The sequence below is a fragment of the Balaenoptera borealis genome (genome assembly GCF_965194805.1).
Source record: "Balaenoptera borealis genome assembly, chromosome: 9".
NCBI classification, from domain to species: Eukaryota; Metazoa; Chordata; class Mammalia; order Artiodactyla; family Balaenopteridae; genus Balaenoptera; species Balaenoptera borealis.
In genome coordinates this window covers 115,472,712-115,491,173 of record NC_138873.1, presented here as the reverse complement: position 1 = coordinate 115,491,173, position 18,462 = coordinate 115,472,712, and the positions used below count along the sequence as shown (strand labels likewise).

General features: G+C 41.4%; 2 long non-coding RNA genes across 2 annotated transcripts in view; one reads left to right on the top strand and one right to left on the bottom strand.

Moving 5' to 3' along the window:
• The window catches only part of LOC309634734, a 58,684-nt gene extending 55,587 nt beyond the window's left edge, over nucleotides 1-3,097 (top strand). The window contains exon 3 of the long non-coding RNA XR_014248386.1: nucleotides 1,077-3,097. This is a non-coding gene — a long non-coding RNA (uncharacterized lncRNA). The remainder of the gene's footprint in view (nucleotides 1-1,076) is intronic.
• Nucleotides 1-18,462, bottom strand: part of LOC309634747 — a 134,201-nt gene that overhangs the window by 24,401 nt on the left and 91,338 nt on the right. The gene's annotated exons all lie outside the window — the stretch shown is intronic.

Below are 18,462 nucleotides of genomic sequence, written 5' to 3'. Positions count from 1 at the left end.
AAAGTGTGAAGAGGCTCTGTTGTTCTCTTGTCATTTGGGACTCAGTATTCCCCATGACTGGATAAAAATGAATTCATTTTGAAAAATAATTTTTAAAAAATCCATCTGCTAGGTCTGGTGATGGACATCAGGAGGCCTAAGATAATGAGAGTTTGGAATTAAAATAACTTTGGATGTCTCTTTACTATTGGTTATAAAATCATTAAAGGCCTGACGGGATCACTTAAGCACTTCAGTTTTACTACATTGCATTTTGTGGGGGATATTATAAGCTATAACTGTAATTGTGGATTGGGAAGTTGCAAAGGACTTGAATATCCCTCACACATGTAAAGATGTAAAGCACTAAAGTCAACTTCTCTGGAGAGACCTCCCACAAAAAACCCCAAACCCTAGAAAGGATATGCCCATCTTTGTCAATCATGTCTCCTACAGGTATCCGTTGCTCTATTTACTGGTTGATGCCATGAATTGATTCAGGTTTGCCTGAGTTCTTGAACCATTCCTTTCCAAGGCAAGATGTGTAGCCACAGTTCCAGTTTACCATCTGGTTGGGCCTGGAAGGAGAGTCTTGCGTTCTGGTGAAAACGTTTTCACTGCCCCAGCGATGATCATGGTTACCTCTGTAGATTTTGAGTCCAACATTCCCAGGCATCTGTGTCTTTCTTCCCTCTTGGCATAGTGTTTGTAGGGTTAGGTAACAGTCTAGTTCAACATTACAATAGAAGCTTTGCCTGAGAATCTGGTAGTCTGTCTGGTTCTTTCCCAACATACACAATGGCCAGCATCATGCTGAGAGTAGACAAATTGCCTGGATCCCTGAAGCTACTATCCACATAACTGACTACTAGAGGGCTGGGACTGGAGTGAATGAGTGAGGTACTTGCTTCAGATGCCAAATCTAAAGAGGCATCAAAAAGTTCAGATATCAAGATAAACAGTATTTTAATGCAATATTTGAATGATCAAATTTTTGAATAATCAAAATTAAAATTTTAAACATCCATAATGAACAAAATATTAAAATTTTAAATAATGACAGGATCATTATTACTGATTTTTATCTTTTGCCTTAGGCTCCAGTTGACCTTGATGGGGTACTGTTCAATGGTGTGAATTTCCCTTCCGTGAGGTTCCATCTGTCAGACTGAACTCTGCCTGCTCAGAGGTAAGAAATGTCCTAAATATCCCTTTTGGGGGATTAATTTCTTTTATTTTTGTTTACTTATTAATGTAGAGTTGACATGCAATATTATGTTAATTTCAGTTGTATAACATATTGATCTGACATTTAAATACATTGTGAAATGATCACAACAAGTCTAGTAACAATCTGTCCCCATGCAAAGTTATTACAGTATTATTGACCATTTTTCTTATGCTGTATATTATATCCCTGTGACTTATTTATTTATTGTATTAATTGGAAGTTTGTAGCTCTTAATCCCTTTCACCTATTTCACCTAACCCCCACCCCTCTGGCAACCATCAGTTATTCTTTGTATCTGTGAGTCTGTTTCTGTTTTATTTTGTTTTGTTCGTTTTGTTTTTTAGATTCCACATATACATGAAATCATACTATACTTTCTCTGTCTGACTTACTTCACTTGGCATAATACCCTCTAGATCCAGCCGTGTTGTCACAAGCGGCAAGATTTCATTCTACTTTATGGCTGAATAACATTCCATTGTATATATATGCCACATCTTCTTTATCCATTCGTCTATTGATGGTTGCTCCCATATCTTGGCTATTTTAAATAATGCTGCAATGAACACAGGGATGCATATATCTCTTCAAATAAGTGTTTTTATTTTCTTGAGGTAAATACCCAGAAGTAGAATTAGTGGATTATATGGTAGTTGTATTTTAATTTTTTGAGAACCCTCCATACTGTTTTTCATAGTGGGTGCTCCAGTTTACAGTATCACCAACAGTACCTGAGGGTTTAGTGGTGCTGAACTCTTTTAGCTCTTTCTTTTCTGTAAAACTCTTTATCTCTCCTTCAATACTGAATGATAACCTTGCCAGGTAGAGTATTCTTTGTTGTAACTTTTTTCCTTTCAGCACTTTGAATATATAGTGCCACTTCCTACTGGCCTGCTAAGTTTCTGCTGAAAAGGCAGCTGATAGTATTATGGGAGTTCCCTTGTACATAACTAGTTGCTTTTCTCTTGCAGCATTTAAGATTCTCTCTGTTTAAATTTTGACATTTTAATTATAATGTGTTTTGTTGTGGATTTCTTTGAGTTCATCTTGTTTGATACTCACTGTGCTTCCTGGACACGGATGTCTGTTTCTTTCCCCAGGTTAGGGAAGTTTTCAGCTATTATTTCTTCGCTTAAGTTCTCTGCCTTTTTCTCTCTCTCTTCTCCTTTTGGGACCCCTACAATCAAATATTAGTGTGCTTGATTTTGTCTTACGGGTTTCTTAAACTATCATCATTTGAAAGGATTCTTCTTTTTTCTGTTCGACTTGGGTGATTTTTGGTACTCTGTCATCTGGATTGTTGGTCCATTCTTCTGTATCATCTAATCCACTGCTGATACTCTCTAGTATGTTTGTCATTTCGCTTATTGTATTCTTCAGCTCTGACTGGTTCTTTTTCTAACTCTTGAAGTTCTAACTGTGTTCATCCGTCCTTCTGAGTTCGGTGAGCATCTTTATGATCATTACCTTGAACTCTTTATCAGGGTTTTCTTATCTTCGTTTTATTTGGCTCTTTTTCTGAGGTTTTGCCTTGTCCCTATATTTGAAGCGTATTCCTCCTCTGTCTCCTCATTGTTCCTAGTTCTCTGCGTTTATTTCCGTGTATTAGGCGGGTCCTTCATGTCTCCTGATCTTGGAGAAGTGGCCCCTATGCAGGACGGGTTCTGTGCAGCCCAGCAGCACGCGTCCCTCTGACCGTCAGGGCTGGAAGCTCCCGGGCTGTCCTCCACATGGGCTGTGTGTGCCCTTCTGCTGTGGTTACACCAAGCACTGGGAGCACACCGGTAGGGGGGGCTGGGCCCTGGCCCAACTGACTGTAGGCCCCCGCCTCGTGCGGTTGCTGCAGGTGTTGTGGTGGGCGAGCCAGGACCCCTGGCATCGCTGGCTGTGAGGCCCCGCTGTGTGTGACCCCTGCGGGGCTGCTGGCGGGCAGGGCAGGCCCTCGGCACGGCTGGTTGCGAGGCCTGGCCGCTTGCTACTGCCGCGGGTGCTCTGCCGGGTGCGGCGGGCTCCCCACACAGCTGCGTGTGAGGCCTGGTGGTGTGTGACTGATGCAGGTGTGCTGGTCGGTGGAGCAAGTCCCTGGCACTAATACGCCGGAGGGAGGAATCCAAAATGGTGCCTTCCAGTGCTGGTGCCAGCGTGGTAGAACAGGATCACAAAACCAGCTGCCACCAGCTCCTCAGTCCCCAGGCGGAGTCCCAGCTGCCTCCTGCCTCTCCAGGAGGCTCTGCAGGATCAGCGAGTGGAGCTGACCCAGGCGCCTTTCAGACTGCTCCTTCTGCATTGGCACTCAGAGTGTGTGAGATGTGTGTGCACCCTTTAAGAGCAGAGTCTCAGCTTCCTACAGCCCTCTGGGTCTCCCTAATGTAAGCTCAGCTGGTTTTCAAAGTCAGATATTTTGGAGCTTGAATTCTTGGTGCAGGACCCTTGAGCTGGGAAGCCCAACGTGGGGCTCAGATCCCTCACTCCCCAGGGAGGGCCTCTGCAGTTGTGATATCCCTCCCCCTTGTGGGTCAACAACCCAGGGGTGTGGGTCCTGACTAGACCCTGTCTCCGCCCTTCCTACCCATCTCATTATGGCTTCTTCTTTATATCTTTAGTTGTAGAAATCTTTTCTTCTAGTCTTCAAGTTGTTCGCAGAAATGGTTGCCCTGTAAGTAGTTGTAATTTTGGCGTGTCTGTGGGAAGAAGTGAGCTCAGGGTCTCTCTAACTCTGCCATCTTTGGGGATTAATTTCTGATTCAACAAATACTAGTTGAGCATCTAATATGTGCAAAGCATGATGCTACGTTATATAAAGAGCTACGAAAAATCTGTAAGTCATGATTCTTGCCTGTAATTGCTTATAATCTAGCAGAAGAGATATGTATTATAGACAGGATCCAAAGTCTTACACACCATGTGAAAAGTACAGAAGCAATGCTATAGTTCAGAGGGTGGAGAGTACACTTTGAGCTGGGACAATCAGGGAAAGCTTTTTAGAAAAGCTATTATTTCTAGGGACTATGAAGATATGGTGAAATTTGGACATACAAAGCTAAGGGCAGCAGATATTTCTGTGCAGAAAAATACAACTATGGGAATACTTAAGGTATACTCAGAAGTGGTGAGAAGCTCAATTGGTTGGAGTTGTGGGCTTGGAAAAGGAGATCAAGCTCAGGAGGTGAAATGACACAGTTATCTGGGACTTTGACTGGTTTTAGCTTTTAGAATTTCACACGCACATTTTTGAAGGCTGGCGTTACCTCCTGATACGACATGTCTTAGTCTGTTTGGGCTGCTATAGACTGGGTGGTTATAAAGAAAAATTTCTTTCTCACTGTTCTGGAGGCTGGGAGTCCCGAAGCAGGTTCCGGTGAGGACTCTCTTCTGATTTGCAGACTGCTGACTTCTCGTCGCATCCTCACATCAAGGAAAGAGGAGTGAGCTAACTCCCTGGGTTCTTCTTTTAAGGACAATAATCCCACTCATGAGGGCTCCACCCTAATGACCTAATTATGTCCCAAAGGCCCCACCTGCAAATACGTTGGGGATTAGATTTCAAGATATGAATCTGGGGGGGGGGGAACACAAACATTCAGTCCATAGTGGGACACTTTGTTCTTTAAGATTTTGAGACTAAATAGCACAGCTACCAACAAGACAAATGGTAGATACAAATGAGTGTTATAAAGATCAATTAAATCATGTGTTATATCAATGTCTCAACGGCTCAAATAGCTATTAGAAGTAAAAGCAGTGCTAAACAAGATGATAGAATGAAGAATTAGTCCACAGTGCCTTTGGGGTCTCTGGCCGTCCCTAGCTGACGTGGAGATCACACAAGTGGATGCACAGCATTATAAGCCCCACAATGTCTCAGCGTAAAGACCAGGATTCCCTGTTCTGTTCTTTATTTGCACTTTGCTACCATTAGCCGTACAGATACATCTTTGTTTAAATGCTGGCTAATAGGTTCTGACTAAAGCTAGGGACTGTAAGCCTCTAATTAGCAAGCTTAGTGAAAAAGCACTTTCTGGTATAATGCTTATTTGCTCAAAGGCTTCATTTTTTAAAAATAAATTTATTTTATTTATATTTATTTTTGTCTATGTTGTATCTTCGTTGCTGTGCACGGGCTTTCTCTAGTTGTGGTGAGCGGGGGCTGCTCTTCGTTGTAGTGCACAGGCTTCTTATTGCGGTGGCTTCTCTGGTTGCAGAGCACGGGCTCTAGGCGCGCGGGCTTCAGTAGTTGTGGCGCGCGGGCTCAGTAGTTGTGGCGCACAGGCTTAGTTGCTTTGCGGCATGTGGGATCCTCCCGGACCAGGGCTCGAACCCCTGTCCCCTGCATTGGCAGGCAGATTCTTAACCACTGCGCCACCAGGGAAACCCTCAAATGCTTCATTTTTAAGCAGTACAGCAATTAGAATCTCCTGTGATAAAACTGAAGTCGGAGCATATTCTTTAAAACGATTGAAAATAAATCCAGATCCAGTTTTAGGAAAGGAAACTGGTTGTCAGATTTAAATCTGTGCCGTATCTTGTGACTCTCCTGTTGTTTTTCCTGTAACCATAAAAAATGCCTTTCTATATATTATTTCCCAAAACCTCTTGTAACACTCAGACTCCCAAAATATAACACTATCATCTAGGTAGGGCTTTTTATCAATATTTAAGCTCTACTCATTAATTTATGTAAAACAGTGTTCAACCTTGGGTTGGTATCCCAGCTATAGCTTTTAAACATATATGTTTAAAAATCTTTTTATTTGAAAGAAGCATTGTCAGACTCTGCTGGCTTCTCAATCCCTTGGTTAAGAATTTATAAAATCCCTGCTTCTAGCAAGATTTTTTTTTTTGTCTTAAATTTAGTGTTGTGTTTTTGTTTCTGGATATTTGGCTCTGGATATTCCACGTGCCAGCACTCCTTAAGAAGAAAACAGAAGGAGAGCAGTGAACGTGAGCTGCAGACAGGGCAGCTGGCAGTGTGGGTCTGCCCCCAGCCCCACGCAGAAGCCAGCAAGAACTTTCTCCCGGGGTTATGAGTTCCTCAGTGTGAGTCAACTCTCCTGAGTGCCTTTAGGGACAGACTAGTTACATGAAAGGGGATTTCACACAGAAATCACCCTGTAGTCCAGTAAACAGAGAAACTTAGCAATGGAAGCATTATTTTCCTTTCTCAGCTAGCTATTCAGAAGATAACTTCACAGTTAGGAAGGAAACTTTATTATCAGTTTAAACAAAGACATCCTTTTCTATTCTATTCTCTTACCCATTCTTCATTTCCCGCTACCTCTGAAGAGAGAAAACGCCACAGAATACGTGAGGAGATAATTTTTTATATTGATAATTTCATTCCAAATATGGAAAAGAAAAACTGGACATGAAGACAACACTGTCCGTCCTAAAGTACCTACAAGTCCCCATTGGCAGGTTGCTAGGCCCCTAGGCCCCGGCGTGGGGAGCAGGAGACCTGTGAATATTTCTCTCTTGTCAGATGGTTTAATGTTGAGCTTCGTCTGTAGGGGGTGCAGGAGGGGCACAGGAGGAGAAAGTGTGCTCCTCTTGCCGGGCTTCTGTGGGGCAAAGGGGTTCTCCAGCACCTTGCTCCTGCCGTGTGGGTGGCTTCTCCCGGCCTGGTTCTGAACGTGCGGACGGCGTCTGCAGCATGCAGCTTCTCCAGACAATCCCACGGCGCCAGGAGCTTCTGCAGTGCCCATTGCCAGGCTCCTGTAGTACGTGGCTTCTCTGGTGCCCGGCTCTGACGGTGCACCACTTCTTCGGCACTTGGCTTTTGTCATGCCTGTTGACCAGCAGCACCCAGTGGCCAGCAGCTTCCCCTGAGTACCCTTTGGGTGTCTTCTCAGTGTAATGCCACCAACAAGACACCTCCCCCGTTGAATGGCTTCTCCTGGCGCTCTCTTCGGAAGCTTTGCGGTGCGTTTGAAGGCATAGCGCCTCCCTGTGGATCGTCTTCCCAGAGGGTGGATTTTCAGCAGGTTCTGCTGGCGCTACTTCTCGGTGACTTCAACATCCCATGAGCCATGCTCACGTTCTGTCTTTTCCAGCGAGGTCTGGATTTTAGTTCTGGTGCAGGGTAGGGAGGGTGCCTCTTCCTATCTCATAGCAGTTCCTTTATAACTGCTATTCCTGTTTTCTTTAGAGTTATCTTCACTTCTTACTTGCCCATTCTTTATTACCTCAATCTCCTGTTACATTCATAATTCCCTGTGTGAAACTTTCTGTGATCAAATTGTTGCATGGATTCTGTCTCTCGATGGACTCTGACTGATGCATTTACTAAGATGAATCTTGGCGGTGATCATTTTGTGTTATTTTTTCCAGAGACATGATGTACTTTTTCGGTTTGTAGATTCAAGTCTTATTTTATTTCTGCAAAGCTGTTTTGAATGATACTTTAATATTTTCCTATTCCCTTTATTTCCACTCTCAGGAATATCAATTATATGTATGTTGAATTTCCTTTGCCTTTCATAGCTCTCATTTTCCCTCTGATCTTTAATCATTTTCACTTAAGTTTTTTAAAAACATGTATTCTTTCAATCCTGCTGTCTATGTGCCTGCATTGTTTTCATGACTCCTGTGGTCTTAATTTTTGGAAGGGCTTTATTTTTTCTTTTACTTTTTTTTGTGTTTTTGCAAACTTATCTTTAACTAATTTTGCTGTTTCACTGTATCTTCCTTGATCTTGCATCCTTCTGTTTTGAAGCCCTTTATACAGGCATTTGCTTTACTAAGTGTTTTATATCTATGGCTTATATTTGGTTACATTTTTCATCTATTCAATGGCAACATTAATATGAATATTCTTCATCTGTCATATGTTTTTCATGCTTCTTTCCTCTATTTTTCTATTATGTACTTATATGAATCTCATGCTGATTCTCATTTAATTTTTACACACCTTTAGATGAAGTGAATTTTCCCCAGACCAGGACGTTCTACTTAATTTCCTTATAAAACAACTTTGAGTGTATATGCCTTCTATAAACCTTTATTTTACTTCAGCCAACAGAGCCAAGTAACTTCAGATATGAGCATGATATAGAATATATGTCTTCTACCCTGCCTTGTCAGGAGGCTGCTTTGTATGCGTATGTGATTCCTCAGTCATCACTCTCTGTTGCTCTTCTCTGGGTGTGCCACTAACTTTGAACTACTAAGATTTTTCAACTGTCTGAAATTTACAGGCATAAAAGTACTTTCTTGAAAGCTTCCCACATTCCAATTTCCCTTGTGCTGAACTTAGCAGCAATTTCTCATATTGGAGATGGAGATGGAGTTTGCATTCTTGGAATGACTTCCATTGGTAAACAGGTCTATCTTTATGCTGATATTTTAATACTAAAGATTTAATGGGATTTATAAACTAAGAACTTTATGAAGGCAACTGAAGTTTGTTGTCTTACATTTAGTCTCTGGAATAAGTAAAAATATTAATTTGAGCTAATTAACATGCATTGATTTAAAAAATACAAATATTATTCAGTTGTGTTATCATCTTTCAGTTCATTCTAGATAGATGTGACCCAAGGAACAGTCTCTGCTCTGATCTGTTGTCCACATGTTACTGAACCAAACCTGGGTCCTCAGGCAGTAAAGCCAATCTACTGAACTGGGTTGTGGTGAAGGAAAGTACAGCATTTATTGTAAGGCACCAGACAAGGAGTCTGGGACAGTTAGTGCTAAAAAGGCCCAAACTCCCCTATAGGTTTCAGCAAAGCATTTTTATTTATTTATTTAATTTTTATTGGAGTATAGTTGCTTTACAGTGTTGTGTTAGTTTCTGCTGTACAGCAAAGTGAATCCGCTATACATACACATATATCACCTCTTTTTTGGATTTCCTTCCCATTTAGGTCACCACAGAGCACTGAGTAGAGTTCCCTGTGTTATACAGTAGGTTCTCATTAGTTATCTATTTTATACATAGTAGTGTACATATGTCAATCCCAATCTCCCAATTCATCCCACCCCCTACCTTCTCCCTTGGTATCCATATGCTTGTTCTCTACATGTGTCTCTATTTCTCCTTTGCAAATAAGTTCATCTGTATCATTTTTCTAGATTCCACATATAAGCGATATTATATGATATTTGATTTTCTCTTTCTGATTTACTTCACTCTTATGACAGTCTCTAGGTCCATCCATGTCTCTGCAAATGGCACAATTTCATTCCTTTTTATGGCTGAGTAATATTCCGTTGTGTATATGTACCACATCTTCTTTATCCATTCTTCTGTTGATGGACATTTTGGTTGCTTCCATGTCCTGGCTATTGTAAATAGTGCTGCAATGAATGCTGGAGAGGGTGTGGAGAAAAGGGAACCCTTTTACACTGTTGGTGGGAATATAAATTGATACAGCCCCTATGGAGAAGAGCATGGATGTTCCTTAAAAAACTAAAGATAAAGCAAAGCATGTTTAAAGGCCAGGTGAGGTGCGGGAGTTGCAAGGTATGTGGTCAGCTCGTGCACAATTCTCTGATTGGTTGATGGTGAGGTAACAGGGCGGTGTCACATGATCAGTCCTTAGGCTCCAGTAGGTCTGGGGGCTATGAGCTCATGGTCATCAAGTAGTTAACAGCTTCCATTCGGTAGCTGTTTTAGCACCTGTAAAAAAAACTCAGGAAATGTGTATTGGATACTGTTATCTGGGTACTTCAGAGAGACGCTAAAGCAGAGTATATGGGCAAGGCGTTTGTCCCGGGAAGGCCCTATAGGGTCCTGCTTGGTTACACACATCTTGTGTTGTCTCAGTTATTCTGATATCCTCTGTGTATTCCATAAAAGTTTGCTCTGTGATGCTTGCAGTGGGTTTTTGTTTTCTCATTTTAGATTCCTTACTGTTTGCAGTCATCCCTTAGACTATGATTCTGTCAGTGATCAAAATTCATGCTAAAAAAAGGCTTTGCTTCTTTTTGATATGGTCTGAGAATTTCAGGCAGTTCAATTCCCTGTTAGTGTAGAAATAGATTTTACGGCTTGCTTGGCCCTTCAGTTTTCTCTGTAGCCCAAGATTTATTGTAATAGAGAACCAACCTGACTCCATATTGGATCTATTCCTTTAGCTCTAACCTTTGTGCTCTGTTGCCTGTGCTTAGTCATGCTGGCTCTGTACCTTTTGTAAAAGAACGTTGACTATAACCTGAAATATACATAATAGCACTTTCTCAAGGCTCTGCCTCCCAGGCTTGACCTTTAATGGTATAACACTTATAACAGAGAATAACATTTGTCTTGTTGGAGGTTTATAGGAGCATCATGATCAGACCTAGTGGGCAGCTGCAAGAACAAAGAATTATCACATACCTTCTTGGCTGGCATGGAAAAGTTTGTAATAATCAGTCACACCTCCTCCCCTTTTAGTATAAAAGAAGCCTGAATTCTAACTTGGGTAAGATAGTTCTTTGGGACACTAGTCCACCATCTCCTTGGTCTGCTGGCTTTCTGAATAAAGTTGCTATTTCTTGCCCAGCACCTCTTCTTTTGATTTATTGGCCTGTCATGTGGCGAGCAGTATAAGCCTGGACTCGGTAACATTATCTTTGTCTTGATCCTTCCTTCTCTCGCTAGTGGCTGCATTTTCTGTGTTCTACCACAATCTGCATTGTCTGCTACAATTGGGCCCTGCAGGGGCTGCATCAGTGGGAAGATTATTTAAGCCCCTCTTAGTGGAAATAGTCACTTCCTGTTTGTTATGTGAATTAAGTATGTGATCCCTCGACTTGCAGCAAGAAGATACATCCCTAACATCATTGACCTCTTCTGATTATCTAAGAGAAACTCAGGGAAGAGTGGAGGAGATCTTACTACTTAACTGTTTCCTGCTCAATATTATATAGATTATATTGCCTTTTCCAGGTATCAGTTTTACTTTCACAATCATTCTGATGATAATTCCTACTACAAAGGTATGACCCTAGAAGTTGGAATTCCAGACTCTTTAGCAGGTTAGTGGTGGAACTATTTTGAGAAGAATGGGAGTTTGTGTGTCATTTTGTTATACAGGCAGGTAGTCAGCCGCATCCGTTTGTAAGTAGGAGGAACCAAAGTCCAAGGGTTGGATTTTTCTCCCTTATATTGATGGGATGTGAGTGGACTGTGGGGGAATGTTCCATAAGAGAAGGAAATAAAACAAGTACAAGGAGAAGCTATGGAAAAAAACCCAGTGAGCATATTTGTTGTTGCCAACCAGCATTAATGACACTTCTAGGTAATTCCCTTCCTTGGGCTTTATAGCCCCGGGAAGAGTGACAAAAATATTACACCAAGAGGTATAGGCATACCTCATTTTATTGTGCTTCGCTTTATTGCACTTCGCAGACACTGTGTTTCTTGAAATTGAAGGTATGCGGCACCCCTGCATTGAGCAAGTCTATTGGCACCATTTTTCCAACAGCACTTGCTCACTTTGTGTCTCTGTGTCACATTTTGGTGATTATCGCAATGTTTCAGACTTTTTCATTATTATTTTGTTATGGCCCTCTGTGATCAGTGATCTTTGATGTTACTATTGTTATTGTTTTGGGGTGCAATAAACCATGCCCATATAAGGTGATGAACTTAATAGACAAATGTGTGTGTTCTGACTTCTCCATTGACCAGCTCTTCCCCCATATCTCTCTCTCTTCTTGGGCCTCTCTGTTCCCTGAGACACACAATATTGAAGTTAGGCCAATTTATAAACCTATAATGGCCTCTAAGTGTCCACGTGAAAAGAGGAGTTGCACAACTCTCACCTTAAATCAAAAGCTAGAAGTGATTAAGCCTAGTGAGGAGGACATGTTGAAAGCCAGGATAGGCTGAAATCTAGGCCTCTTGTCCCAAAGAGTTAGCCAAGCTGTGAATGCAAAGGAGAAGTTCTTAAGGGAAATTAAATGTGCTACTCCAGTGAACACATGAATGATAAGAAAGTGAAATAGCCTTATTGCTGATATGGAGAAAGTTTTAATGGTCTAGATAGAAGATCAAACCAGCCACAACATTTGCTTAAGCCAAAACCTAATCCAGAGCAAGGCCATAACTCTCTTCAATTCTATGAAGGCTGAGAGAGGTGAAGAAGCTGCAGAAGAAAAGTTTGAAGCTAACAGAGGTTGGTTCATGAGGTTTAAAGAAAGAAGCTATCTCCTTAACATAAAAGTGCAAGGTGACACAGCAAGTGCTAATGTAGAAGCTGCAGCAAGTTATCCAGAAGATCTAGCTAAGATAATTCATGAATGTGGCTACACTAAACAACATTTTCAATGTAGATGAAACAGTCTTCTACTGGAAGAAGATGTCATATAGAATTTTCATAGTTAGAGAGGAGAAGTTAATGTCTGGCTTCAGAGCTTCAAAGGGCAGGCTCTCTTGTTAGGGTCAAATGAAGCTGATGACTAAGTTGAAACCAATGCTCTTTTTTCTTTTTCTTTTTCTGTTTTCTTAAAAAATTTTTTTTAATTGTTGAAGTATAGTTGATTTACAATGTTTCAGGTGTACAACAAAGTGATTCATTTATACATGTATACATCCATTCTTTTTCAGATTATTTTCCATTATAGGTTATTATAAGGTATCAAATATAGTTCCTTGTGCTATATGGTAGAACCTTGTTGTTAATCTATTTTATATATAGTAGTCTGTATCTATTAATCCCAAATTCTAAATTTATCCCTCCCCCCTCCCTTTCCTCTTTGGTATCCATAAGTTTGTTTTCTATGTCTGTGGGTCTATTTCTGTTTTGTAAATAAGTTCATTTGTATCATCTTTTTTTTAGATTCCACATATAAGTGATATCATATGATATTTGTCTGTCTCTGTCTGACTTACTTCACTTAGTATGATAATCTCTAGGTCCATCTATGTTGCTGCAAATGGCATTATTTCATTCTTTTTTATGGCTGAGTAATATTCCATTGTATATATACATATACCACATCTTTATCCGTTTATCTGTCGATGGACATTTAGGTTGCTTCCATGTCTTGGCTGTTGTAGATAGTGCTACTATGAACATTAGGGTGCATGTATCTTTTTGAGTTAGAGTTTTCTCTGGATATATGCCCAGGAGGGGGATTGCTGGATCATACGGTAACTCTATTTTTAGTTTTTTAAGGAACCTCCATACTCTTCTGCATAATGGCTGCACCAGTTGACATTCCCACCAGTAGTGTAGGAGGGTTCCCTTTTCTCCACACCCTCTCCAGCATTTATTTGTAGACTTTTTGATGATGGCCATTCTGATTGGCATGAAGTGATATACCTCATTGTAGTTTTGATTTGCATTTCTCTAATAATTAGTGATGTCGAGCATCTTTTCATGTGCCTGTTGACCATATGGATGTCTCCTTTGGCGAAATGTCTGTTTAGGTCTTCTGCCCTTTTTTGATTGCATTGTTTGTTTTTTTGATATTGAGCTATATGAGCTGTTTGTATATTTTGGAAATTAATCCCTTGTTGGTCACATCTTTTGCAAATATTTTCTCCTGTTCTGTAAGCTGTCTTTTCGTTTTGTTTATGGTTTCCTTTGCTGTGCAAATGCTATTAAGTTTAATTAGTTGTTAAGGGCTAATGCAGCTGGTGACTTTAAGTTGAAGCCAATGCTCATCTACCATTCCAAAAATCCTAGGGTCCTTAAGAAGTATGCTAAATCTACTCTACCTGTACTCTGTAAGTGGAACAACAAAGCCTGGATGATAGTACATCTGCCTGCAACATAGTTTACTGAATACTTTAAGCCTGATGTTGAGACCTGCTGCTCAGAAAAAAAATATTCCTTTCAAAATATTACTGCTCATTGACAATGCACCTGTTCACCCAAGAGCTCTGAAGGTGATGTACAATGAGATTAATGTTGTTTTCCTGCCTGCTAATAGCCCATGCGTCAGGGTGTAATTCTGACTTTCAAGTCTTATCATTTAAGAAATACATTTTTTGATGCTATAGCTGTCATAGATAGCGATTCCTCTGATGGATCCAGGCAAAGTAAGTTGAAAACCTTCTGGAAAGTATTCACCATTCTACATGCCATTAAGAATATTCATGATTCATGGGAAGAGGTAAAAATACCAACTTTAACAGGTATTTGAAAGAAGCTGATTTCAACCCTCATGGATGACTTTGAGAGGTTTAAGCCTTCAGTGGAGGAAGTAACTGCAGAGGTGGTGGAAGCAGCAAGAGAACTAGTATTAAACGTGGAGCCTGAGGATGTGACTGAATTTCTGCAGTCTCAGGATAGAACTTGAATGGCTGAGGAGCTGCTTCTTACGGGTGAGCAAAGAAAGTGGTCTCCTGAGACAGGATCTGCTCCTGGTGAAGATGCCATGAAGATTGTTGAAATGACAAGAAAGGATTTAGAATATTATATAAACTTAGTTAATAAAGCAGTGGCAAGGTTTGAGAGAACTGACTCCAATTTTGAAAGAAGTTCTACTGTGGGTAAAATGCTGTCAAACGGCACTGCAGGCCACAGAGGAATTGTTCTCGAAAGAAAGAGTCCGTCGATGTGGCAGATGCTGCAGCCATTCCACGTCGGTGACCACCACCCTGCTTAGTCCGCAGCCATCAACACCAAGGCAAGACCCGCCACCGCAAAAAAGATTACCACTCACTGAAGGCTCAGATGATGCGTCACGTTTTTCAGCAATAAAGGATTTTTAAATTAAGGTATGTACATTGTTCTTTTAGACATAATGCTATTGCACACTCAATAGACTATCGTGTGGTGTAAACATAACTTGTACATGCACTGGGAAACCGAAAAATTTATGTGACTCGCTTTATTATGGTGGTCTGGAACCAAATGTGCAATATCTCTGAGGTGTGCCTGTAATTTTAAAAGGTTATTTTAGAATGAGGTCATTTTTATGTGTTCTTTTAGATACCTAACACACAACGTAGGTCTAATAAATAGTACATAATTACCTCCAGGGAAAAATTGCATTTTAGATCTTCATTTTCTCTGCCACAGAACAGAATGTGAAACTAAAGCAAGAAAGATAAGGATTTATACAGCAGTCCCAGCTGTACACTTAACATGGTGCTGGAGTATTATGGTCAATGTCTTCTGTTTTGGGGGAGATCAAAACCGTCCTATCAGAGATCATTTTCAGACTTTTAGCAATATTGTGTTTCAACTCTTTTTTTAAGAGTGTACGTGCTGTTATATGGATGATTATGGAGAAGCAGAAAAACTGAGGTTTAAAATACCAGAGGATTAGACTTTGGTAGCTTATTAAATCAATAGCACCCGGAAGACTGTACATAAAATGATTTCCATACGTAAAATCTGCTGTTTTGTACAAGACGGAACACATCTGATGAGGAGCAGACCTGCCTGTTACCTCTGGATGGATGGAGCTACATAATGCATGGGGCCTTGTGCAAAATAAAAGTGCAGAGCCCTTTGGAAGAGTTACAGCAGAGCGTGACACCAAGTCTGGTGTTCTTCTAAGTGCAGGGCTCTGTGTGACTGAATAGGACTCATGCCCATGAAGCCAGCCCTTCCTCTGGCTGTGCTTGCCCAGGATGCCAGGGAAGCGTTCTAATCCTCCAGATGTAACCCGTCTTCCTCCCTATTTCACTCATGATGCCAATCATTCTATCTTGGGCACTTATATCCTCTCCCTGGTAAGATACCATTGCCCCTAAGGTATCAGTCACTATAATCTCCATGGGTGTGAGTTTTGTAGATGCTTACAGCTGAGAGCAGGTTTTATATATGGTAAGATGGAGAGAAACTAGGAGTGGGAGAGAGAGAAAGGGCGGGAGGCCACAGGAGGCTGCCAGGGCGTGGCGTAAGGATCTTGAGTACCTGTGGAAGGAGGTACCCTGTTGAGGGGGATCCTTGAAATGGCCTAGTAGGAATGGAGTGAAGAAAAAATGTTTTTATATTCACGGTTTTACATGGATTTTATGTTAGGTCCTTTTCAGGTTGAGAAGGTGAGTTTGGGTGTCTGTATGCATATGCTAGGGGGTTGTAAACTGCAGGGATTAAAGATGAAAGGAACTCCCCCTTTAGCTACAGATGCTGGGTTCTTCTTTTATGCCTCAACAGAACCTATAGCAGTTTACTCACTCTCATGCCTAGCAGCTCCAAAGGTGGTTCCTGGGAAAAGCTTTCACCCTGCCTTACAATACACCTACTCATTACTTCAAAGCAGAGGTTGGATGTTTTTAATGTGGGAAAACAGGGAATGACCTCAAATTTTGTAGTGAAACATCAACTATCCATATACCTGTGGGATGTACAAATCATGTTGATCTTTTCTGTTAACATAGAGAAAGGCAGGATATCAGTTACCTGTTATCACTATAATGCTATATAACAAGCAACCAAAAACACCCCAGTGTTTTGCAACAATAAGCATTTATTTAATGCACAGATTTGTGGTTTCCCTGGCCTGGGCTGGGCTTCGCAGGGCTTGCTCATGTGTCTGTGGCCAGCCACACAGGGCAACTAGGCAACTCTGTTGTTCTCGGTTAGTCTTGCTCCCGTGACGGGGCGTCGGCAGACTGCTGGTTGGTATGGATATTCTTATCCCAGCGGCTAACTTGGCTTGATTCCATGGGTCTACTGTCCTCTAGTAGACTAACCTGGATATTTTTTCACGGCAATGGCAGAGGACAAGAGGCGGGCAGAGTCATAAAAGTACTTTTCCACGCTTCTGCTTGCGTCACATCTGTTAACATCCCGTTGGCTCAAGCAAGTTGCAAGACCAGCCTAGATTCAAATGGTAAGGAAATTCATTCTTCCTTTTTAGGGAGCAAAACTGTAAAGGCACATGGCAAAAGATGTGGATAAAGAGAGGAGTGAAGAATTGAAATCATTTATACAATCAGTTTACCACAGTTGCTAGTTTGGGCACTTACCAGTTAAACTAATAGTCTATCAAAAGTCTTGCCAAGACTTAATATTTAGAGTAAAAGGACATGCTAATTTTTTTTTCCTTTGTATTTTTTTTTTTTTAAACGTGATAATCCATTTACTTATTTATTTATTTATTTATTTATTTATGGCTGTGTTGGGTCTTCGTTTCTGTGTGCGAGGGCTTTCTCTAGTTATGGCAAGTGGGGACCACTCTTCATCGCAGTGCGCCGGCCTCTCACTATTGCGGCCTCTCTTGTTGCGGAGCACAAGCTCCAGATGCGCAGGCTCAGTAATTGTGGCTCACGGGCCTAGTTGCTCCGCGGCGTGTGGGATCTTCCCAGACCAGGGCGCGAACCCGTGTCCCCCGCATTGGCAGGCAGACTCTCAACCACTGCGCCACCAGGGAAGCCCTTCCTTTGTATTTTTTAAGGTTTACCTTCGAATCAAGTCGGGTCACTCAGAAATATTATACCTATACACCAGTTTTAAATACATTGTCTCTTAGGCCCAAGCCACCATTCTGTGCCCTGCTTTGTGAAACTATGGTTGAACCCTATGAACATTTCTCCTTTGACAGCTGCCTTGATGCTAATCTGTCAATACAGGATGCTGGAGGGACCCTATTGAAGTGATGGTGACAAAAAGACCCTCCCTTTCCAGGCTCCAGTACTCAATCCATTGTATTCATCATGGAACTCAGTGGGTCAGCGTGTAGATGGCCCGTGGGGCTGGCCTCAGGGGCCCTCATGGACTGGCTTCTGCCTCCCACCTAACGGCTGTTTCCGTGGCAACTCTGGTCACATCCTCGGGTATCTACCTCCTTACCTGGCTGGGACATTTGTACAGACCAGATGGGGGTCTGTTACCCTCTGGCAGGTTTCCTCCCCCGTGATGTGGTAGCTCTACCCTCTTCAAAGTCCTTAGTTCTTCTTTGCCTCCTTGCTTGCCTCTCCTCAGCCTAGTAGTTTCTTTTCTGCAAGTGCTATATTGGAATCCCTTAAACCGGAGGTTGGCAAACTCTGATCAGTGAACAAAATAAGGGGATATATACTTATCAAATTAGTTAAAAATTCAGAGTTAGGATAATAGCTAATTATGGGAAAGCTGTGGGGAGGCAAGTACTCTAATGCAAGGCTGTCACGAGTGTGCTGACTTTTGGGAGGTCAATATGAAATATACTATATGTAATTATATATGCAATATGTAATGAAGCCCTTACAGTGTGCATATACTCCTTAGCTCAGAAATTCATAAAATAATGAGGATGTTTGAAGACTTACATACAGATCTGTTTATTGCGGTTCTGCAAAAACTGGGAAAGCTTTAAATATCCAACAGTTGGGACTGGCTGAATAAATTGTAGCATATCCATGGATTAGACTACTTATACTCATGTTT